This window comes from Lithobates pipiens, unplaced genomic scaffold (assembly GCF_037356315.1).
Source record: "Lithobates pipiens isolate NorthernLeopardFrog02 unplaced genomic scaffold, aLitPip1_a1.2 Scaffold_8, whole genome shotgun sequence".
In the NCBI taxonomy this organism is placed as follows: domain Eukaryota; kingdom Metazoa; phylum Chordata; class Amphibia; order Anura; family Ranidae; genus Lithobates; species Lithobates pipiens.
The window spans coordinates 456,290,493-456,316,561 of NW_027507903.1; the positions used below are offsets into that span (position 1 = coordinate 456,290,493).

The following is a 26,069-nucleotide window of genomic DNA, read 5'->3' on the forward strand; positions in this document are numbered from 1 at the left end:
TACATCTGACAGGCACTGGCAAGGCTGCATCTGACTGGTAGGCTGCATCTGACAGGCACTGGTGAGGCTGCATTTGATAGACACTAGTGAGGCTGCATTGATCTCTTGTATCATGTCTGCAGTCTCTGACCATCTCCTGTATCATGTCTGCTAGAGGTGCACTGAATGGAAATGTTGCTAATACTATTAGCAATGTGTTTAAGTTTAAGTAAGAAATTGCAGACATGATACAAGAGATGGTTAGAGACCGAGGACATGAAACAAGAGATAGTTAGAAACTGAGGACATGAAACAAGAGATGATTAGAAACTGAGGACATGATACAAGAGATGGTTAGAGACTGGGGACATGATACAAGAGACGGTTGGAGATTGCAGACATGATACAAGAGATGATTAGAGACTGAGGACATGATACAAGAGATGGTTAGAGACTGAGGACATGATACAAGAGATGGTTAGAGACTGAGGACATGATACAAGAGATGGTTAGAGACTGAAGACATTATACAAGAGATGATTAGAGACTGAGGACATAATACAAGAGATGGTTAGAGACTAAGGACATGATACAAGAGATGGTTAGAGACTGAAGACATGATACAAGAGATGGTTAGAGACTGAGGACATGATACAAGAGATGGTTAGAGACTGAGGACATGATACAAGAGATGGTTAGAGACTGAAGACATGATACAAGAGATGGTTAGAGACTGAAGACATGATACAAGAGATGGTTAGAGACTGAAGACATGATACAAGAGATGGTTAGAGACTGAAGACTGCATTTTTCTGGAAGTTTCTTGTTGTCCAATAATGGCCAACAATAAATATATACAAATTTAAAATGAATTAAAAAGTCAACTATAATACAATTAATATAAAAATATAAATATTTTAAAAACTGTCATTTTCAGTTTTCGGTTTCGGCTTTCAGCAAAGTACATCCTGAGTTTTCGGTTTCAGCACCAAAATTTCCATTCAGTGCAGACCTAATTAGTAGTATAAAAAGAAAATAAATGCAAATTCCAGTATACAATATATCCCATAGTTTGTAGGCTTTTTTTACTCAATAATGTAATCAAATCAAAAACACTGAAATGTGTCCAAACAAGGGTGCAATATTACTAGTCACTATAATACTAGACACTGCATATTGATTTAGTAAACATCCCAGGTATGCAAATTTTTGAAACTTGTCACAATCAGAACAATGGAAAGCCTCCCTCTACATCAAAAGCGGTTTTAAACTAGCTAGAAAAGTGATAGTAAATTAGAATCACTTGCACAATTGAGCGATAGTGATTTGCGCGGAAATTCGTCAAGTGACGACAATGACAATTCTGCAACTGAGCTCAGTGCTGCGTGATCCGTACAGTCAATAGATCACTAAGTTTGCACAGCACTGAGCTCAGTTGCAGAATTGTCGCTGTCGTCACTTGATGAATTTCCACACAATCACTATCGCTCAATTCTGCAAGTGATTCTGATTCACTATTGCTATTTTCTAGTTGGTCTAAAACCGCTTTTAACGTAAAGGGATACTTTTTGGTTGCTATGGACATTCTCCAGTTTCCAGGCAGAAAGAACAGTTTATATAATATAAAAATGCATGCAGGGCACTGGACAAAGCACTGGGGACAGAACTGAGGTCAAATGATTTGATATAGTAATGTAATAAGATTACAATGTATTGTGCGTTTTATGTTTTTTCTATTTTTTTTTTAATTTGCCGCTGGGCTCCACCTCCATGCATCGCGACACTCGCAGGGAACAGGGCCCCGAACAGTGATACATTGGGCGGAGGATCCGGCAGAGCACATAGCGGGAGGACATCGCAGGATCCAGGGGACAAGGTAAGTAACTGGGTATGCATCCGGGTAAGCAATCCCGAGTGTAGCTCGGGGTTACCACAAATGGTACTGAAAATTAACCCCCGAGCCACACTTGGGATTACCACTACGGAGGTTAAAGTAGCGCAGTGCCGCATAGCAAAAAAATTCCTGGTAATGAAAAGGGTAAATTCTTTGCCTACACCCTCTGTTCACCACAGCGTGGAGCATGCGCCACATTACTAATTTCTTTGGGAAGCCCAAATGTGCCTCCCTGAAGTGTCCCTCATTCTCAAGTTCTAAAGTTGTGAGCTATGTTTTTATTATTGTGTGTGACTTCCTAACAGGATGACAACAATTCCTCCTGGTTATTGTGTGTCACAGGGACAGGAAGTGAGTTCAAATCTCACCAGTGGGGCCACAAGCAGAAATAAAAATTCAACAGAATTTGTAACTATTCCCCACTAACTAACTAAAAAAAAAATGGATACAGTTAGGCTTTAATGATGTCATAAAATGTAAATGAGGATACTACAAAACAACAGTACATACACTAAGCAGGCCTAGCATGCCATTAGTGTGAGCTATAGCTGTTTACAGGAACAATGTAGCAAGGCATGCTGTGAGAAGATACAAAGTGATAATATATTAGACTTATAATAAGTTCAGCCATTTTCTCTCCCTGCAAAGCTTCTGGACGACACATAAAACCAAAGAGAAAAGTACCCCTAGTGTTAAATTGCAGAATAAAAAGCACTATACTAAATATATATGTAATAGAGAAAAGCAGCAGTTAGCATAAAAAAAAGAAAGCAAAACACACATATCTACTAACTAGAGCTATAAGACATGGTTTCAATGAAAGATTCAGGTACACATGGGAATATTGCATTTAGGCTTCGTGCACATAGCTGTACAGGGGCAACACAATGTGCAGCGCCTACATCAGGGGTAGGCAACCTTGGCCCTCAAGCTGTGGTGAAACTACAAGTCCCATGAGACATTGCAAGACCCTGACAATCACAGGCATGACTCCTAGAGGCAGAGGCATGATGGGATTTGTAGTTTCACCACAGCTGGAGGGCTGAGGTTGCCTTCCCCTGGCCTACGTGATCACCTTCCCAGTACCTGCTGCTGCTGTGTACAGCCGACCATCTAAATTACAAGATACAGCTAATGTGGATATGCGTAAAGCACCCACATGCACACTGAAACAGGGGCATCTTTAATATTGATTGGACCCTGGGCAAAAATTTTCTTGGGCCCCCCCCCATGCAGTTTTGCTCTCCACCTGCTCTGAGACATACAATAAATAGCAGCTAGGCTCAAAATCAGTTTACTGAATCAGATCAGGCAGCTATTATGATTGGCTGCCAGAGGTTACAGTGTATCATTCATTACCGCTCACTGTCTAGTTGCTAGAGGTTACAACACACATTACAGCTCACTGGTTATTTGCTAGAGGTTACAGCACATGATTTCTGCTTGTTGATTGGTTGCTAGAGATTAATGTAGATATGACCTTGGGGGGGCATGATATACATATCAATGCTGTCGGCTGCCACTATTTACATATGAATGCTGGTAATTTACATGTAAACACAGGGTCTGCAGGTGAGTCATCTGTACACAACAATATGGCAGAGCTGGGCAGCATTAGTAGCAGCACTTCACACTGAGATATTGGGACACAGCACAAGATTAAAACCTCAAGGGGTGAGGAAATTTAAACCAGGATAGTTGGCAAGTATGAGGCAGATGCTTTGGGCCCCACAACAATGACAGGGCCCAGGGCAGCTGCCATTTTGCCTTCCTTTTACATAGAGAAAACATGCGACTTTGAAACGTTCAGGTGTGAATACAGCCTAAAAATATCCAAAAATATTTTTTTCTTGTTTTGTTTTGCTACAGTAACATACAAGTAAACACACAAGCAGCCCGCAAAAAAAAAAAAAAAAACTGATTTAATACTAACCTTTCTAACAGGTACTTTGCTCTTTTCAAGAGCTACAATTCGCAAAACGCTCCATTACTTCCCAGTGTGTTGGATACCTGGTCTGCTGGGAGCTGTGGTTCGTCCACCTGGCTGGCTGCTATACACAACACAATAGTGGCATAGCCAGCCAGTGGGAGGAACCACGGTGCCCTAACCGGACCAGGTATCGGATACAGAGCATATGGTCACAACATACACTTTTGTTTTATAATATCAGAAGTGCAATAACAATACAAACAATAGTTATATCGGACAATCCAATATAAGATTACATTCCGCTTTCATGTTGTGAGTTCTGCCTGTCTGCTGATTGTCTCCTTCTACAACTTCCTAGATTCCCTACATTCCATTCTTCTGCTGTTTACGTTTAATTAATCTAAGGACTACAAATCCCATGGTACCTTGCTGCCTGCAGGCAATGGTTTCTGTACTGACTCCTCCTCCTGAAACCGCCCCTCTCAGCACCTCTGTAGTTCAGAAGGCAGGTTCTGTGAAATGTGTGCCTACTCACACTGCATTGTGACTACGAATCACAGAATTTCAGGAAGTAAATGTGTGTGGGAATCTTCAAAGAGTAAGTTTACAAACTTCACTGCGGCCCTTTGCTTGCCTTTACCCGGCCCTTGGTGCACTATTCCTCCCACTGATACAGTGCACTATTCCTCCAAATGACATCAACAATGGGGCACCATTCCTACCACTAATATCAATGATGGGGTATTTTTTACTCCCATTGATGCCAGGGCGTTTTCTAAACATGCTGACCACAGTCCACCCAACCCAATTACCAAATAACCTGTTTTTAGTTAAAAGTACTTATTTCCACGTTCAGACTGAGCTGCGGGAATGAAGCCGATTTCACTTCCACATATCAGTCCCATTTCAGAGACATCTGTACAGGTTTCTGCACAGATGTCAAAGTAAGTCGCAGCCTGAAATCGCAAAAACTAGTACAGAAACTACTATTTTAAATCGGTGTGGTCGATTAGGACGCTGCCATTGCCAGTAATTCCTGCCGATTTGACATGTCAAATCGCACCAATGTGAACCAAGGCTTAATGGATATCTCTAAAATCTCTGTTTTAAGCTCCATCCGGTCACTAACAGCCTAGACCTTCTTGGGCCACTATGGAAGAAGAGGAATTTCTTGGGGTACATATAAAATACACTAACAATAAGGACAGCTGATGAGCAGAAAAAAGCAGGCAGATCACAAGTTAACGTGTTTGTAACCCTAAAAAAAGAAAAAGAAGAGAAATCCTGTTCCCTTATAGCGGATTAAACAGTACAGTGCTGGCGCTGTCTAACCTGCCCCTCTCTAAACTGTAAAAAAACTGTCACTTTCTTTGTCCCCCTCTGTGAGCTGACCACGACAATCATGGCTGCTGAGCCCTGACCACTATGGTCAGCTTACATCCTTCCTCTGTCAACCGCAGCTCTCCTCTGTCCTCCTCACCCCCTCCTTCCCTGCCTATCAGCTCCCCTGTCTGTGTCTCTGTCTTGCCCCCCCCCCCCCTATTTTTAATAAGAAAGCTTTAAAACTATCCTGCAGCCCCTCCCCTTTGTCTGGCAATAACTGACTCTCCAAGTGTTTTTTTTTAAAAGATGCTTCTAAATACCCTTTTCTGCTACTACAATCCACAGCTACAGTGGTTGGTGCTTGAGTGGCCACCATGACGGTCACGTGACTCCCAGCAGATGTCAGAGTGAGATTTTGACTCCTCCCGCTATAGCCCTGAATCGTAGTAGCAAAGTGGCCAGGAGTCACATGCCCATGCCTGACGAACACTGGAAAGAGGCATCTTTTTAAAAAAAATCACTTGGTAAGTCAGTTATTGCCAGATAAATTAGAGGGGGTTGCCAAAAATAGCTGTTTTTGGGGTTACAAACACTTTAATGATCAAGGTGCTCATCACATATTTTGGTTCTAATTTTGCCCTTCGTGTGCTTCATCCTAGAAAATAATTGTTCACAAATATAGGTGCTGCCGAAAACCGATGACATGAATAAGGAGCGATTGCGAAGAATGGGATATTTTTTTTGAGAAGATAAACCTTATAAAAGTCAAATAAAGAAACACTGTCTAATTTTTCTTCAGTCACACATGTTCGCAAACCGTAATTGCATTTTTACACAAAATTCCAAAAAATAAATAAAAAATCAACAGTTTTTAACCACTTCAGCCCCGGAAGGTTTTACCCCCTTAATGACCAGAGCATTTTTTGCGATACGGCACTGAATTGCTTTAAATGACAATTGTGCGGTCACGCGACCCTGTACCTAAACAAAATTGATGTCCTTTTTTTCCCACAAATAGAGCTTTCTTTTGGTGTTATTGAAACACCTCTCCGTTTTTTTTTTGCGCTATAAACAAAAAAAGAGCGACAATTTTGAAAAAAATTTTTTTTTAATTTTCTGCTATAATATATATGCAAAAAATATATATAATTTTTTTTTTTTTTTTAGAATAGAAGGAATAGAGCCTCATCATTGGTGTCAGTGGGAGAAATAGCAACACATTGTTGGTGTCAGTGGGTGGAGTAGTGCCCCATCATTGGTGTCAGTGGGATTAATAGTGCCCCATCATTAATGTCAGTGGCAAGAATATTGCCCTATTGCTGGCGTCAGTGGGATTAACAGTGCCCCATCATTAATGTCAGTGGCAAGAATATTGCCCCATCGCTGGCGCCAGTGGGATTAACAGTTCCCCATCATTAATGTCAGTGGCAAGAATATTGCCCCATCGCTGGTGTCAGTGGGATTAACAGTGCCCCATCATTAATGTCAGTGAGAGGAATAGTACCTTGTATCAGCGAAAGGAAAAGTGCCCCAGGGGCTAAATAAAAGCAAGCAATATGCTGCATTCATCCCACGGGCCGCTGTTTGGAGACCACGGCTTAGACAAAGGATGGAATAAAGAAGCCTGTATCAGCTTTTATTAATTTAGTTACTTTCCAGAGTTCAGCTTTAAACCACTAACACGCTTTTATGATTATTCCAATTTAGCTGTTCTTTTTTCACATGTACGTCTTAAAGAATGTTAAACAGGCTATAGGTTCTGCATCCTAAAGCATATGAAAAACACATGCATTATTTAATGTTAGGTTTTTTGCCCGCAATTCCAAATCGTACAGTATGAATGGAGCCTTAGAAGCATAGCTTATCCAATGAGTTATGACTTAGCCCCATGCACACATAATTACAAAGTATACAAAGAAGCAAAAGCTAAAATCTGGAAAGTAACAAAATGAATAACTAAAACTAAAAAAATAATAACTATGTCACCACTTCTTCCTCTGCTGATACAGGATCTGATACTTGTTATTACTTACCTCAAGGTCCCATTCACACTTTGCGTTGCGAAAAGTCGCTTTCTCGCTCGGGATTCTGTGTTAGCGATTTTCATGTTGCGAATAGGGCAGTCCATTCTCTCTAAAGGGCTGCTCTATGCGCATTTGTCTTGTCGCCCCAAAAGAAGACCCTGCTTTTTTTGGGCAACAAGCTTCACGTGATTTTTAAAGATGCGTTTGGCTGCAATTGCAGCGCGATTTTGTCACACAACAATAGTGACAAAATCGCATCGCGTTCGGGGTGCCATTTATAAATGAATGGCAGTGGCATCCAAACTCATGTTGTACATTTTGCAGCAGATTTAAAAAAAGAAAAAAGATTTTATTGGCAGAGTGACCGCATATAAAAATAAAAGCAGTATTTTATTATAAAAAGGCAATGAAAACAACATTCTGCGTTGCATGCTAATTTCTATGGGAGTTCCATATTCAATGTACATACTGTGCTTTTATCTTTACATACCATTACTTTGGTACTATTAAAAGATGCCTTCTTTTTTCGACCTACTTTTTATGTATAATTTGGGATGTGGGTACACCTCTCCTACGTTGACGGGTCCTGTCTAAAATTTTCTTTGTTGAAAAGACCACTTATAGCCTTTATCAGAAACCCACAGGGTAACAACAGAAAATTCAGAATTAACCCTCTCTGCACATAGCTATACACACACACATTATATATATATATATCTATATATATATATATATATATATATATATATATATATCTATATATATATATATATATATATATATATATATATATATATATATATATATATATATATATATATATATATATATATATATATATATATATATATATTATTATTATTATTTTTTGTCCGTCATTGATGTCGCTGATGAGACGGCACTGATGGGCACCAATAGGTGGCAGTGATGGGCACTGATGGGTGGCAGTGATGGGCACTGATCAGTTACACTGATAGGCAGCACTGTTAGGTGGCACTGATTGGCACCACTGGTGGGCACTGATAGGTGGCACTTGTGGGCATTGATGGGTGGCAATGGCAGGTGGCATAGATGAGGCATAAGAGGCATAACTGCCAATGTCCCTTGCAGATGAGCCAGTGATCGGCTTTTTTTTTCTCCTCCACTGTCAGCGTGAGGAGAAAAAAAAACGATCACCGAACTTTTGTTTTGACCATGTGATCAGCTGTCATTGGCTGACAGCTGATCCCATGGTAAGGGTCCGGGATCAGCCCCTTACTCGGATCGGTGATCACCCGAGTCTCAGTGACTCGGTGATCACAGCGCGCTCCGCGCACACACCCCGTAGGGCGCGCGCAGGGAGCATTCACAGGGGAGGCCATCATATGACGGCCTCCCGGAAATTCAGGTCCGCGCTGTGGCCATCATTCGGCTGTAGCGCGGACGTCAAGAAGTTAATGGACATATTCTTCCAATATAGGACTGACAGACACAGCTGGAGAAGAGCTAGGGTCAGGACGACAACACAGGAGCACAGGTGGAAGACAAGAAAAGAGTGTTGTCACATTCCATAACAGGAAGTGCCTGAACAAGGACAGCCATGGCAGGATTTTATTGTGTTTACATAAACGTTAACCCATGCTGGAGCACCAGTCCTCTATTTTCTCCAGCATCCAATTGTGGGTGGAACCTTTTACATCATGGCATACAATGTAGGACTAGCAAAGGTCTTGGTCCTGCACTGTACATGATAAAACTGAAGACTGATCAGAGACTGGCAAGAAGAGCAGCTTTGTTTGAACAGTAGAATTAGCAGGGAGGAAGACCGTGGGGCCATGAATTATGATAAATATTAGCCTGTTTTAGAGCTGCACGATTAATCGTCAAGAATTGTTATCACGATTGTTTTCCCTGTTGCGATCTTGACCTGTCATCTGCCTGCTTTGTGGTGATCGAAAGGAGCGATCCCCCGCTGAGCAGCGCGGGCTCCGTACACGGACACGTCCGTGTGAAGGAGCCGAAGGCAAAAAATGGGCAGTCTACAAAGAATCAAAACATTCTTTAACAGGGGAACTAAATATAAACAATTTGTCACAGGAATAGACTTTGTGTGTAAATGAAGAAAGTTTAGCCACTTAAACACTAAACCTTTTTCTGACATCCCAAACTGCCCCAAAGATGCTGCTTGCAGGACTTTTCCTAATGTCCCACAATGCACCTCCCAGTGTGGAAGCACTCGGGCTTTCACATTCGGCAGCATGGAAGGCAGTTTTCAGACGCTTTACAGGCACAATTTCTAGCGCTAAAACACCTGAAAACTGTATTTGTGTTAACCCCTTTGGCTAATTTCAGATAAATGGTCGTGATCAGCTCTTAAAAAATGGGTATTAACGATCAGATTATCGCACGATCGCTCTGAAAGCTGTATTTTTCGTTCGATTTTCTAAACGCGTGCACTAGGGTTAAGGCTTGGTTGTCAGTGGGAGTAAAAAATGACAAGTGCCCGTGGTCAATAGGAGGAGGAATAGTACCTTATTGTTGGTGTCAGTGGGAGGAATAGTGCTCAATTGTTGGTATCAGTGGGAGGAATAGTGATCCATCAATAATTAAAAAATTTTATATTAGTGGTAGGAAGTATGCCCCGTTGTTGGTGTCAGTGGGAAGAATTATGCCCCACTGTTGGTGTCAGTTGGATGAATAGTGCCCATCATTGGTGTCGGTGGGATTAATTAAGAGTGATCCATCAATAATGCCATTTTCTTATATTAGTGGCAGGAATTATGCCCTATCATTGGTGTCAGTGGGAATAATTATGCCCCACTGTTGGTGTCAGTTGGATGAATAGTGGCCATCATTGGTGTTGGTGGGATTAATTAAGAGTGATCCATCAATAATGCCATTTTCTTATATTAGTGGCAGGAATTATGCCCTATCATTGGTGTCAGTGGGAATAATTATGCCCCACTGTTGGTGTCAGTTGGATAAATAGTGCCCATCATTGGTGTCAGTCGAATTAATTAAGAGTGATCCATCAATAATGCCTTTTGTTTATATTAGTGGTAGAAATTATGCCCCGTCGTTGGTGTCAGTGGGAATAATTATGCCCCACTGTTGGTGTCAGTTGGATGAATAGTGCCCATCATTGGTGTCAGTGGGATTAAGAGTGATCCATCAATAATATCAGTGGGAAAAAATAGAGCCTCATTGCCAATAGAAGAAATAGAGCCTCATTGTTGGTGTCAGTGAGAGAAATAACAACACATTGTTGGTATCAGTGGGTGGAATAGTGCCCCATCATTGATGTCAGTGGGATTAACAGTGCCCCATCATTAATGTCAGTGGCAGGAATATTGCCCCATCGCTGGTGTCAGTGGGATTAACAGTGCCCCATCATTAATGTCAGTGAGAGGAATAGTACCTTGTATCAGTGAAAGGAAAAGTGCCCCAGGGGCTAAATAAAAGCAAGCAATATGCTGCATCCATCCCACGGGCCGCTGTTTGGAGACCATGGCTTAGGGTCCTTTCACACGGGGCGGATCAGTTCTGATCCGCCCCGTGGATATCCGTTTGCTCAGCGGGGATCACTCCGCCGATCCCCGCTGAGCAGGGAGATGACAGGTCTGTCTCCGCACACTGTGCAGGGACGGACCTGTCACAGCGCCGCTCTCCCCTATGGGAGATCGGATGACGACGGACCGCAGTGCCCGTCGTCATCCGATCCGATCCGCAGACGGATGGAAAAATAGCTTTTTCCTCCGTCACACTTTTTCGGATCGGAGCGGGTCGGATGTCAGCGGACATGTCACCGCTGACATCCGACGCTCCATAGACCTCTATGGAGCACCCGTTCAGGTCCGCCTGAAAAACTGACAGGCGGGCCTGAACGGGACGTTAGTGTGAAAGGGGCCTTAGACAAAGGATAGAAAAAAGAAGCCTGTATCAGCTTTTATTAATTTAGTTACTTTCCAGAGTTCAGCTTTAAACCACTAACACGCTTTTATGATTATTCCAATTTAGCTGTTCTTTTTTCACATGTACATCTTAAAGAATGTTAAACAGGCTATAGGTTCTGCATCCTAAAGCATATGAAAAACACATGCATTATTTAATGTTAGGTTTTCAGGGACGTGCTGAGCCATCGTACACACATCAGAAGTCCGAAATCAATCTATCGGGTAAAAGGGACCTGAACTGAATAAGTCACACTGATAGACATTTATAGACAAGCACAAGCTGCATAGACACAATGCTGGATATATATATATATATATATATATATATATTACAAGCAATACCACAGCCAAACCGCTTTGTAACAATTTTCTGTCAACCAAAACTGGCACCCAAAGAGAACAATAATGATTAGTGTTTTTCATTTGGTAATGAAAAAGAACTAATTACATCACGCTCGTTAGCCAGTAACAAAGAGCAACGGGCCACTGCGCTACGAAAAGAAAATGATTAACGTCAACTGTGACATAATCCCCCTGAAATAATAAATAAACAGCATCAGCAATTCGATAGCGCGCTCTCCACCAGGCTATTGTTAAGCTGCCCTTGTGGGCTTCGAACAAAAGAATAGCATTGAGTTCAAGGTCATACTGAAAGAGCAGTGTCACCGGGTCAGAAACTGCCACTGGGGGGACTCACAATCTGTCACTAGTGCCTACAATCTGTTCCTGTCTCAGGATATAAAAATGTTAAAGTGTATGTCAGGGCACAAATAAAAAAAACATATTCAGTACATCTCTCCAATTCATGCCCTTTTCTCCATTTTTAACCCTTTAAAAATTCTGCAACTGTAGAAAATACCTTGTGATCTGCCAGAAATCCAGTGCGCTTCTAACTTCCTGTCTGAGTTGACAACACAGTGCCTCTGCTGTCCTGAATTCTCAACCAGCGTTGTCAGCCCTGGCTGCTGGATAACAGAGCTTCACTTACCCCTCTATGTCCCTTTCTATGTGCATAAATTGATTTCTTCCTACTGAAACCTTGGCTCCCAACACACTGCGTATAGGGAAAGGACTCTTGGGAGATGCCATTCTGGGGGCATGTCTATGCCAATAGGAATGAAACACCCATCAAGTGTTCTTGCAAGAATTTTACAAGCCTGGTGATATTTTAGGAAGTAATAAAATCTGCTTATTGCTACAGGTATAAAGTAAAAGAAAATACTAATGCTGGGAAATGCTCTAGAGGTAGTGGAGGTTTGGGGATAAATGCAAAGATACACTTTAGGCAGATATAAAAAGGAATTCACATTTTTTTTTTTAATCATTCTTACCTCGGTGGATATAGCATCAATGTAAGGATGCATCTGTCCCCTTCCATCTCTAAGGCTGAGAACTAAGCGGTCAAACGCCACTGATTTCTCAGTTCTCCCCGCTGCTCTGAGCAGAGAGCAGTAATTGTTAGTCACCGCTCTCTGCTCTGCCCCTCCCCCCACTCTCTGTATTGCTGGGCTGTGGAGAGGGCGGGAGCGGCTGGCCCAGGCTCTCAGTGGCTCGCTGAGATGCTGAGACAGGTGTCAGGCTCCTGGGTGGATTCTGACCATATGGTTGCGATCTTTCGCCATTCTGGATCTCTGTGACGTCAACTGACAGCGGGCTTTAGCTGTTGACTGAACATGGGTCACAGGAGTAAAGAAAAAACGGAACTGTTATCATCCTCCTTTAATACAACTACAATATGTATTTATTAGATAATCATTAAATGTATTAGGTGCAAAATGCTGCCTAACAATATTGTCTGTAAACCTATGACATGAATTATGAACAAAGTATATTCCTCTATAGTGTGTACTTGTCTCAGTTAAGAGTACTAAGACCTCTTTCACACTGCAGGCGTTTTTCAGGCGCTACAGTGGGTTTACTTCCTCTTTGATTCCCTGCAAAGGTAAAGCATAATGGACTACTATGCATCGCATAGTAGCCCATTATGTGTCACTTACCTGACACAGGAGCCAGTGAAGTCACCGCTGTCCCCTTGTGTACGGAGCCTCCATCTTCTTGGTGGGTCTCGCTGCTCCGGCGCTGTCATTCGACGAAGCCGCGATGACGTCACTCCCGCGCATGCGCACGGGAGCCGACACGCGCGGCAGCTCCGTCATTGAGAATGCCGCGCTCAGTGCGCCTGTAGACAGCGGTGCGCATGCGCCGTAGACATCGGTGCCTGTTTTCGGGCAAATATCTCCTAAACCATATAGGTTTAGGAGATATTTCTTGGACCTACAGGTAAGCCTTAATCTAGGCTTACCTGTAGGTCAAAGTGGTTTGTAAGGGTTTACAACCACTTTAAGTAAAAAGCATCTGTATACTTACCTTTTTTTCAGTCCGCCTCAATCCACTCATGCGATCCCACAGTTAATGGCGACTGAGAGAGAGGAGGGAGCACCAACAACGGCTGGGCGATGGGAGCATTTCCACGATGTCAGGACTGCTGGGATTCCAATCCGTTGGCGAGCACTCCTTGACACAGGGGAGTTGGAGCTGTGGGATCACGTGATTGGACCGGAGCAGACTGAAAAAGGGTAAGTATACAGATCTTTTTTACATAGGGTAGGCAGGATAGGGGGCAGGAGGGGAGGAAGACATTTTTAAGATTAGTTAAGGCAGGAATTCCACCTTGAAAGTAACAAAATACTTGGTATTGGCCTCTAGGAATATGACTTGTTATCAGCCTATTGAAATCTCCTGGACAGCAGCACTCAGACTGAGAAAGGAAGGAAAAACCAATCAGTTGTCCTACAAAAACCTTCCCTTAAGCCCCTTTCACATGGAGTGGAATTCGTCCAAACAGATCCACCTGCTCAGCGGGGATCTCTCTGCTGGTCTCCACTGAGCAGGCGGATGACAGGTCCGCTGTTATCTATGGGGCCATCAGACTGCTTGTCTGTTTCCATCCAACGGTCATCCTATCTGATCCGCTGGATGGACGGCGAACTTATCCCCATCCGTCCGCTGACATCCGCCGCCCCATAGAGAACAATTGATTGGTCCGCTGGTGTGAAAGGGGCCTAATATTGGAAAGATATCCTTTTATGCCCCGTACACACGATCAGAAAATCGTACGGAAAATTCCGCTTTCCAAGCGATCGTATGATAATCGGATCATTCGTACAGAGCTTTCAGGACAGTTCATCCGATATTATTCTATCGGACATGCCCGGAATTTTTTTTCATACGATCGTACAATTAAACGAAAATGGTACGCCAGATCGTACGATTTTCGTTTAATCAGTACAGCTATCGTTCGCAAATGCATTACAACACATGACATCACTTCCAATTTTTTTTTCTGTTGTGCGGGAATTTTCGTGACTTTAGTAAACTCATCAGATTTGATCTGAGATTACCATGCAAAAAAAACGGACGATAATCTCATCGTGTGTAGTGTGTATGGGGCATCGTGTGTATGGGGCATTACTTTATGTTGAGCCTATGGGACAGGAAATGAAGGGAAATCTCCACACACACATTCTATTTAAAATAATAATAATAATAATAATAAAAGTTTTGGCTTTAGATATATAGGTACCTTAACCAAAATTGAGATTTCTATATCAAAGCACCCTGGGTTTTGAGACTGCCAAGGAGCATGAGACATTCACAAGAAATGGACTGGTTTGGAATTGTGAGGCCACTTTAGCTTCTTTTAGATGTCAAATAGATCTCCCCCAGGACATATGAATAAAAATGGCCAAATTAATGTGTTTTATTGGTTTAATCTATGCTGGGTTTTCTGCTTAATAGTGCTATACAGTGATTGTGCTTTAATGTTCCTCTCTCAATATGAGCTTGATTTACCAAAGACAAATAGATGCACTTTGCAAAGTGCAGTTGCATTTGGCAAGTGCGGTTTCTATAAAGCCTAGTATATGAGGTGAAGCTTCACTTTGCAAAAAATAACCAATCACATGCAAGGAAAAGAAAAAAATAGCATTTTTGCTTGCACATGATTGGATGATGGAAGTCAGCAAAGCATCTGCTCCTTTAAAGCTCTGGAGCAACTGAACTTGCAGAGTGCAGCAGCACTTTGCAAAGCGCACAGTCTATTTTCTTTTAGTAAATCAACTCCTATACGTCTACTAGTATGGGCAAGGCTTCTAAAAGCTCAGATAATTTCCATTTCCCTTTTACTTCTCTTCTTGCTATTTTTTACTATCACAAATCAGTTTACCAGCTGCTGGCATTGAAGCATAAAGTCCTATGGGCACTGTTAAAGGTGAGTTTAGGCAAAGCTAGGCGATCTGAGTGGCCATCCTTGACAGCGGCCACGTTTCTTCAGCTGTGACTTTGCTTTGAACTTGGAGATGTAGTTAGGCAAGCAGCTGATTAATGACACATTAAAGCGGAGTTCCACCCAAAAATGGAACTTCTACTTTAAGTGTCGGTGACCACCCGACATGCCACATTTGGCACATCATTTTTTTTTGGGTGGGGGGGGGGGGAGTGGGTACCCAGTTTTTACAGGCACCCACCTCCCAATTCCTCCCCTGGCACTGCAGTGCCGGAAGGAAGTTCACCTCTCCCCCTCCCTCCCTGTAATCTTCTGGGACATGTCACAGGTCCCAGAAGATTGCCCGGCCATACACAGAGAGCAGAGCGGGTCGCGCATGCGCAGTGCACACCCGGCTGTGGCAGTTAGAATGCCAGCGCCGTGGAGAAGGGGGGGAGAGGAGCGGGGCTTCGTTCGTCCACATCGCTGGTCTATGGCATAGGTTAGTGTCTGATTATTAAAAGTCAGCAGCTACACGTTTTGCAGCTGCTGACTTTTAAATGGGTGGAACCCCGCTTTAATTGGGCACCAAACCTTAACCTCCTGCGTTAGGCCTCATGCACACAGGGCAAAAAAAAAAAAAAACGCTGCTTTTACGGGACTTTGGCGTTTATTTTTTCAGCATCTATGTTAGCCAGGCACACATAGATGTTTTAGAAGAGCAGCATTTACAGGCTGAAATAAAACCTCTTCATCAGCGTGTCCAGAGGACAGCTTTTGGGCAGAAAAAATCCTTGAACGCGCATAAACGCTTGTTAACGCGTTAATAATATTAATAATATACAGGATTTATATAGTGCCAACAGTTTGCGCATCACTTTACAATATAAAGAGGGAAGGTACAGTTACACTACATTTCAATACAGAAAGAATAGGAGGGCCCTGCTCATGGAGCTCACAATCTAAAGGGGGGGGAGGGGGATTGTACAAAAGGTAATAGCTGCGGAGGATGATCTAATGGAGGTGACTCAAGTACAGTTCTTAGAGGTGGGGTAGGCTTCCCTGAATAAATGAGTTTTTAAGCATCGCCTAAAGGCGGACAGAGTAGGGGCTGACCAGACATACTGGGGTAAGGAATTCCAGAGGATGGGAGAGGTTCTGGGAAAGTCCTGGAGACGAGCATGGGAGGACGTAACAAGGGAGCTAGAGAGCAGGAGGTCTTGGGGAGAGCTGGGGAAACAATTTGGGCGATATCTGCAGGTGAGGTTGGTGATGAAGCTGGGGGTGATGTTTTGGATGGCCATGTATGTTGTGGTTAGTATTTTGAATTTTATATGATGGGGTAGGGGAAGTCCATGATGAGATTGGTAGAAAGGGGCAGTAGTCACAGTAGGGTTGCCACCTTTTCTTCAAGCCAATCCCAAACACTTTAGTGGCCTGGGACACCTTTGGGTGCCCCAGAAGAGTAGTAATGCGTTGCGCATTGCGTGCTACAGGGAACGGTGGGTGTGGCCAAATTGCTCTTGCTGACATCGTCGCCCTGCCACCCAGTGAGCCAAACCTGCCCCCAGACAGCCGTTTGCAGCTCCCAGACAACAACAAATTTGTGTGTGACTATCTTGGTTACTTGGGTGGGGAGCCACAGTCTGGTCTGAATAATGTGTTTGGGTTTCAGTCCACCTGAAACCCGGACACATGATTAAAAACCCAAATTGTCCAGGTGAATCCCGGACAGGTGGCAACCCTAAGTCACAGATTGGCTAGTAAGGTTTATTAGTCTAGCAGCAGCATTCATAATAGACTAAGGGTAGGTTCACACTGGGATGACTTGTCAGGCGACTTAGCCGCCTGGCAAGTCGCGTCCCGTTCTGTACAATGGAACACAAGTCGCTCCAACTTAGAAAAAGGTTCCTATACGACTTTGGGGGCGACTTGCATTGACTTCTATAGAGAAGTCGTTTTGCAAGTCGCTGCAGCGGTCGTGCCCAGGTCGTCTAAAGCAGTCGCACTGCAAGTCGTGCTGCCTCAGTATGAACCGACACTGAAGGGGGATAGCTTGTGTAACGGCAGGCCAGTGAAGAAGGAAGTTGCAGTAGTCAAGGCTGGATATAACCAAGGAGTGAATAAATTGTTTTATGGTGACGTTAGACAGGAAGGGGTGGATCCTGAATGCATTCTAGTGGGCAGAATAAATTAATATTCTGGCCAATAAAATACATTAACATCAAACTTGCAAACGCTCACAAACTTGCACAAAACGCAGCTATTACTTCATTTTTTTAAGCAGCTTTTCTCCTGTCAGAAGAAAAATCGTTTGTGCCGCGTACACACGAGCAGAATGTCCGACAGAAAAAGTCAGACGGAAGCTTTTCATCGTATATTCCGATCATGTGTATGCCTCATCGGAAATTTTTATTTTTTTTAATTCTGACAGACCTAGAAATGGAACATGTTAGAAATATAAAAAATATAAAAAACGCTCGCCTGTATGCTGTTCCGACGGACCAAAAACAACGCATGCTCTGAAGCAAGTACGAGACAGAAGCTATTGGCTACTGGCTATTGAACTTCCTTTATCTAGTCCCATCGTACGTGTTGTACGTCACCGCATTCTTGACGATCGGACTTTGGTGTGGTCGTGTGTACGCAAGACAGTTTCAGCGGAATTATATCGGAAAAACCTTCAGAGCTTATTCCGACGGGAAAACCAGTCGTGTGTACAGGGCATCAGCGGAGCAGAGCAAACGCTCATTGTGCATAAGGGCAAAGCGTTCAGATGTGTTTGTGATGGGGATTCGCAGAAAGAATATCCATAGGTACTATGATGTTGTGATGTTGACTTATTAATGATCGAATAAGATATGGCCTTGTCTCCATTTACATCTTGCTTCTAATCAGGTACAGAATGAGTTTTTATTTTTAAAGCAGACCAGCTCAACTGCGCGGACAGATTCATAATATGGTATAAAAGGACAGTATTGCTGCCATAGGCTAAACTAAGACTGAACCGTTTAGAATGCATTATCAAGTGGACCTAAAATCAACTGCTAATTAAAGGACTGAAATACTTCCATTACCTGGAGAAAATGCTGCCCCAGGTTCCCTCAAGTGCCCAAAAGCCTACGCAGATGATCTCTGCTGAAGGGGAAGGTCAGCTAGTCTGGACTCTATGCTTACCTTGTAGAACGACCCTTTGATCAGCACTGAAGGGAGCCCATTGTAGTACTTTCTCCAGACAGGTATTTTTGCTTTTCTATTACTTTTAAATGATCCACCACAGAAAGACCGTGAACATCACATACAGATCTACTTTAAAAAAAAGGATTTTCAGGGAACAAGCTGCAGACGCAGATTTCACATGCACTGCCATCTGGTATGCTGAAAATCCTCTTTAAAGTATACACTTAAAGCATCGCTCCACCTCCTTCTGGGAAGTTTGCTACTGGAAGGCATGGTGGCAATTTAGGACTACTAGCATGTCTGGTTCTTGAAGTACACGGGAATAGACTTGCCATGGAGTAACTAAAGACACCAGTGCTGTGATGGCATGTGCATTCTATGTCTACAGCTATCATAATCCATATATATATATATATATATATATATATATATATATATATATATATATCTAATGGATCTCAGTGGGTACTGTAATGCTCCAATATGCCATACACCATAAATCCTTCTCTAGCTTTACCTAAACAATGTAACATAATGACAGACCTCTACAATCCATGCAAAAGAATCAAATTAAGCAGGCCCTTATACTACATAGTTGATCTAAGGAAGATTGTACATTCCAATTGTATAGTGTATGGCCAACCTGCAGCCTCAATTAAACCAGAGCGACAATAAATTCTAAGTACAACATGGTCGATTTTATTTCAGATTTATCTGATAGGGGAGGGTTTGGTAATAAATTGAGTTGTGCAATGATGACAATTCATCACCTTGAACTCATTGCGCCCTCGCCTCATGTGCCTAATGCACGCTCCATCCTATGCCGCCAAGGTGGTAGCTAATGGAATCTAATGTACGACTGGAAATAATTCAATATTGTGCATGCAGTTTTTCAATCCATCTGCAAATCATCAAGTTGCTGCGTTCGGCCTGCTGCTTCCTAATGCAGCTGTCACATCCCCATCATCAAGCTTTTAAATCTGGAAATGGGTGCAGCGTTCAGAATAAAAAAAAAAAAAGATGCACATAGCGAATGAAGACGCGTGCAGCCAATGAGAGCCTGAGAGATTTATTAATAGAGCCGGGTACATGGGGGTCAGTTTTCCATCGTCTGTGCACATGGGAATAGTCATGACAGGGACAAGGCCTTCACATCCTAACTCATAGTGAGGAGACCTCCACTCCACCCCCTCATACACTTACATACATACATACATAGAACATATAGCAGGCAGGGGCAACCTGTGAATCTCTGGGGGTCTTGACATGGGGCCTGCAGCCCCACCGCAGGGCCACACATTGTCGCTGCAGTTTGGAAGTGCTTCAAAATAGAAACAAACAATGGACAGGGATGTGTGAAGTGTGCCAGGCAGTAATAGGCATGGAGGAAAGATTAACATACCACTGGTGTCATTCATGTTCTAGGAAAAGCTGAGTGCCTCATAGGGCTGCCTGTAGGCACGTCCATTCATATAGGGCTACTACACTACATACCTGTATATACATACACATACCTATGCTATAAGTACATATGTAACTGTGTCCATAGAATATACAGTATATCTATGTGTGTATTACTATATTTATACATGGCTACCACACTACATATATGTACAAACACATGCCTATACTATATTTATAACTGTGTGTATATATAGTATACATCTTTGTGTGTATTACTATATCTACATATATGGCTACTACACTACATATATTGTACATTCTATAGATACAAATACTATATGTACATATTTATCTGTGTGTATATAAAATATGTGTGTACTACTATATATATATATACATGGCTACTACACTACATCTAAATTCTATAGATACACATACCTATACTATATGTACATATTAATCCCAGTATATAATAAATATGCATGAGTATATTACTAAATCCATATACATAGCAACTACATTACATATACATACTACATGTACAGTATGTAACTATGTGTGTAGATTATATATATATATATATATATATATATATATATATATATATATATATATAGACACACACACACTTACGCATACCTATAGAATATACATGCATATGTAACTATGCGCATATAATATATATATTGGTGTATGCATTACAATACGTCTGCTACACTACGTATACATAGTATACATACCTATACTATATGTAACTGTGTACATAATAAATATCCATGTGCGTGTATTACACTATGCATAGCAAAACTACTGCACTTCATATACATGCCTATACTATAAAATATATATCTATGTGTGTATTATAATATCTATATATGTGACTACTATGCTACATATACATGCCTACACAAAATGTAAATATGTAACTGTGTGTGTATAAGATATATGTATGTGTATTACAATATGTATGTCAAGGTTACTACAGTACATATACATACCTATACTATATGTAACATATATATGCACGTGTGTTTCAAGCTCTATATACATAGCTACTACAGGACTCATGCATGCTATACATACACATACCTATAGTAAATAAAAATATTGGTATGTGACGGAGTGCATATTAGATTCATCTATGCATGTAGGTACCATATCTCTCTATATGTAGACACATGGCTACTGTACATATACATACACAGGCTATACCTCCATATTCTATAGATGTGTAAGGTTACCACCTTTTCTGGGAACAAAATCCCGGCCTTTTGATGTCCTTCCCGTGAATACCATTGGCAACAAGTCCCTTTTACAGCAACCAGGCCGGTGTCATTCCAGCCAGGTGGAAACCCTATATAGATATACGGTATGGAAAATAATGGATATAAAATATATGTATATACATGCATGTGCGATATCTCTGTATAAACATGCTATATATACATATATATGTATGTGTGTGTGTGTGCATGCACATATATCTATCTATGTATATTTTATATATATATATATATATATATATATATATATATATATATATATATATATAGAGAGAGAGAGAGAGAGAGAGAGAGAGAGAGAGATAGGTAGAGATATATATTTCTATCTATATAGATATATATAGATATAGATATATATATATATATATAAATCTTTCTATCTCACACACAGAAACTGTATAGTGGTTTATTCCCCAAGCATTGCCTTACACAGAGCAGCCTACATGCCAGCAATGTGCTGTAACTGTGGGTACCATCCTCCCCAATATACCCCCATGTCATGCCCCCCACCTGTGACCTCTCACTCCCAGTCCACCTTACCCCAAACTTGCCCAAGTGCCCAGCATGCAGCTCCCCCCACCAGTCCCTCTGTACAGACATGCCAGGCACTGGGTGATCCATGGAAACATTGCAGTTAGTAAGAATGGTACTCACCACCCCCAAGAGAAAGAAGAGGAAATCCAATAGATCAGAGTGGGTCTCAGCCCACCAGCCACCAGAGTGGCTCCAAAAAATAAAAATAATAATGTGTGGAAATGCAAATGGAAAAAAACAAGAAAAAAAACAAGAGAATCAAATCCAAATGAAGGAGAGTCCCTGCTGGAGAGGCTGGCTGTCCAGGAGGATGGCTGGTCAGGGTGATGATGGTCAGGATGCTGTGCACACACTGCAACACGTGAGTCTGTCCATCCACATCACCCTCTGATCACACGAAGGTTACTCAATGATCTCACTCTCAGAAGATGAAAAAAAAAAAAAAAGAAAGATAAAAAAAAAAAAATCTATTGCATTTATTCCCAGCGCCGTATATGGCAGAGACTCGTCACCCAGCCAGGCTGCTTGTATGGAGTGTCTCTGCTAGCTCTGTTTCTATGGATATCGGCTGTCAATCAAGCAGTGCGCCTCTGCTCCGGAGATTACGGTAATGGCTGATTTTAGCACACAGGAGCCACAGAGCTGCAGCCCCGATGGAGGCACACAGGGCACTTCCAATGAGTACTGAGGATGGGGGGGGGGGGACTGTTCCATGTACTGTGTGCCGGGGGGGGGGCACATGAGTGGGAGGTGTGCAGGCAGGCAGCACATGATGTGCACAGGAGTGGGATGCTGGGTTCTGTGTCTGCAGGTGAGTGGGAGAGTCCTGTGCAATATGCAGCTCATCTACCTAGATATATATGGTGGAAAGGGAAGCAGAACTGCTCAGGTATGGAAAGATTGGCTTTACATCAGCTTCATACAAGAGATTTCATAATCTTTTTTTTTTTTTTGTCTTCATTAGCTACAAAGGTTATAAAATCAGCAGATGCCTCTGCAAACCAAGATATTACATTGCTGGAGGTGGACTGTGCAGAGAGTAGAGCTGTGGGAGGGGACCAGCAGGCTCCACCCTCTACTGAAAACAACAGGAGGGGGCGGAGACAAGACCAGCCACCATACACAAGGAGAGCATGTGGCAGTGACTGGTCTGTGTTATAGGAAACTCCTGCACAGAGGCAAAGTTTTACACTGGATTACTTCACAGATCTAGAGGAAATACACAAAGGACAGCAAGCTTCATGGAAGAATATACATGGAACTTGTATTTAACCAGTTCCTGCCGGCGCTATAGCCAAAAGACAGCTACAATGCAGGTAGAGCTTACATGGATGTCCTCCCATGCTCACACTGCCCGCTATGATCAGGGTAAAGGGCCAATCACAGCAGCCCTTTACCATGTGTTCAGCTGTCAGCCAATGACAGCTAATCACACAATGTAAACAGAAGTTGGTTATTATCTTTTTTTTTTTCCAAAAGAGGAAAACCAATAACTGCCTTATGTTAAAGGGACAACAGCCCACCAGTGCTGGTAATCAGTGCCCATGAGTACTGCTAATCAGTGCCCATCAGTACTGCTAATCAGTGCTACCTATCAGTGTGGCCACCGTGTAATTTTGGATCGCCGCAAACGTTATACATTTATGATCTATTGCGTTTTTACCAGTGCTGGTAATCAGTGCCCACCAGTTCCACCTATCAGTGCCCATCAGCATTGCTAATCAGTGCCACCTATCAGTGTGGCCACCATGCAGTTTTGGTGGCCGCAAACGCAAAACATTTATGATCTATTGCGTTTTTACCAGCCCACCAGTGCTGGTAATCAGTGCCACTTATCAGTGCCCATCAGCACCGCTAATCAGTGCCACCTATCAGTGTGGCCACCATGTAATTTTTGTGGCCGCAAACACATTACATTTATGATCTATATTTGAGGTGCCGTTGGCAATACATTGTCACCTGAATACAGATCGCAAGGGCAGTGTGTTGCAAGTGCAGTGCGGGAAATGCACACAGAATGTGCGTTTTGGTGTGAACCTGCCCTAAGGGTTTTTGTCTATCACAGCAAGCCTACCTCGGGTACGAATGATCTAAAGCTGAACTCCGGGAAAATATTTTTTCCCCCCATGCAGTTTGGCTGTGCCCGCTGTTCGTTTTTGTCAAGGGCAGGGGTCCAAACTTTCTAAATAAAGGGCCAGTTTACTGTCCTTTAGAATTTATGGGGGCTGGACTAGGGCCAGTGGGAGTAGAATATGTCCTGGCATCCAGTGGGAGTCAACCATATCCTATCCATGGTGTCAATGAAGTGCCCCATTGCTGGTATCAGTGGAAGGAATAGTGTCCCATTGTTGGTGTCAGTTGGAGGAATTGTGCCCTTTCATTGGTGTCAGAGGGAGGAATGGTGCCCCATTGTTGATGTCAGTTGAAGAAATAGTGTCCCATTATTGGTGTCATTTGGAGGAATAGTGTCCCATCACTGATGTCAATAGAAGGAATTCTGCCCCATTGTTGTGTCAGTGGGAGGACTTCTGCCCTTTCATTGGTGTCATAGGGCAGGAATAGTGTCCAATGATTGATGTCAGTGGAAGGAATAATGCCCCATTGTCAGTGTCAATGGAAGGAATTCTGACCAAATCCTTTTGGGTGGAGCACCCCACTCCCTCAGTAAGTACCTCTCATTAGTGACCACCTGTGTCATGGTGGAGACCTCATGTTCTCCCATATAGAGGAGTATAGCTCCCATGGTTCAGAGAAGCAGGATCTCCCAATCTATGGATTGTAGGGGTGCAGCGGATCGTCACCGATCTGTGATCCGAACGGGTCAACCCGCTCGGATCGGCACATGTCGCGATCCGCGGAGCGCTCCTTAGGAAAGGCCGCGGCGGCGGCCATGTTTCTACACCCAGGCTGTTTACACTGATCGCTTGTAAACAAACCGGCGTCATGTCATGGCGCCGGTTCTTCTCTCCCCTCTCTGTACTAACCTGTACAGTGGAGGGGAGAGATCCTGAGATGGAAGCAGCCATCCCTCCATACCCTGCATACCCAGCAATACCCTGCCAATACTCTGCAGTACCCCAATACTCTAGCAATACTCTGCAGTACCCAGCAATACCCTGCCAATACTCTGCAGTACCCCAATACTCTAGCAATACTCTGCAGTACCCCAATACTCTAGCAATACCCCAATACTCTGCAATACCCCAATACTCTAGCAATACTCTAGCAATACCCCAATACTCTAGCAATACTCTGCAATACCCTGCCAATGCTCTAGTGATACCCTGCCAACGCTTTAGCGATACTCTGCGATACCCTGCCAATACTCTGCGATACCCTGCCAATACTCTGCGATACCCTGCCAATAATCAGCAATAGTGATGGCCGAACGGTTCGCCCGGCGGTCGTTTCACGGCGAATTTCGGCTGCTCGCGGTCCGCCCGTTCGGCGGACTATTGGCGCCATTCGCCCGGCGGACTTCCGTGTTTACTGTGTAAAAGAACTTTGACCTATGATGACACATCCATCATGGGGTACAGGACAGCCAATTGAGACATTACAGCACATGGACACTTGGACATTCCCCCTAACTTATAAATACACCCGATCCGGCGGCCATTTTACATTCTTTCTTCTGTCACTATAGGGAGAGGTTGCAGTGACCCAAATCGCTAGCTATTTGGTACAAAAAGGTTCTTTTCAGGACTGGTATAGGTGTATATAGGTTTGCTGTGCTACTGATTGTTGCAGCAGCCTGAGTGTCTTTTGTCAGTTTAGAGAAAGGGACAGGATGGTGTGTCTGCTGTAGGGACAGTCAGTTTAGTCATTAGCTGTTACTATCAGGTCCACAAAAGTGCTATTCAAGTTATTGTTCCAGTAGCCTCTGTTTTGTCAGTTTATATAGGGACAGGCAGGAAGCAGTGTGTGAGGCAGTGAGGGTCAGTTTAATCAGTAGCTGTTACTATATTAGGTCCACAAAGGTTCTTTTCAGGACTGGTATCAGTGGTATGGTAATAGGCTTGTACACGTATAATATTCTTTCTTCCAAATATAGAAAGAATATTATACTTGACTGCTGCCCTTCTGCTGCAGTCTGCTAATCATTCACAACCTACTTGTTCCACAAAGCTCCTTATAAGGACTGGTAATAACCTGGTGTAGGGTGCTATAGTACATAGGGTTGAGTGAGGTACAGTCTGCCATTCTATGAGGACTGGTATAGGTCCACAATACATAGGGTTGAGGTGCACTACTGCTGACCGCTGCCCTATACTACAGCAGTCCTTCATCGGTATAGGGACCGACGTACAGTCTGCTAATCA

The 26,069-nt window shown here is 42.9% G+C and overlaps 1 protein-coding gene across 4 annotated transcripts in view; it reads right to left on the reverse strand.

The window, feature by feature from the left end:
• Window positions 1-22,391, reverse strand: part of ANKS1B (ankyrin repeat and sterile alpha motif domain containing 1B) — a 231,398-nt gene extending 209,007 nt beyond the window's left edge. The window contains exon 1 of one of the 4 annotated variants that reach the window (XM_077468446.1): window positions 21,868-22,391. The gene's annotated coding sequence lies outside the window, so the exon portion shown is untranslated. The remainder of the gene's footprint in view (window positions 1-21,867) is intronic. The other 3 variants (XM_077468445.1, XM_077468448.1, XM_077468447.1) reach the window with 3 other exon arrangements.
• Window positions 22,392-26,069: the final 3,678 nt, after the last annotated feature.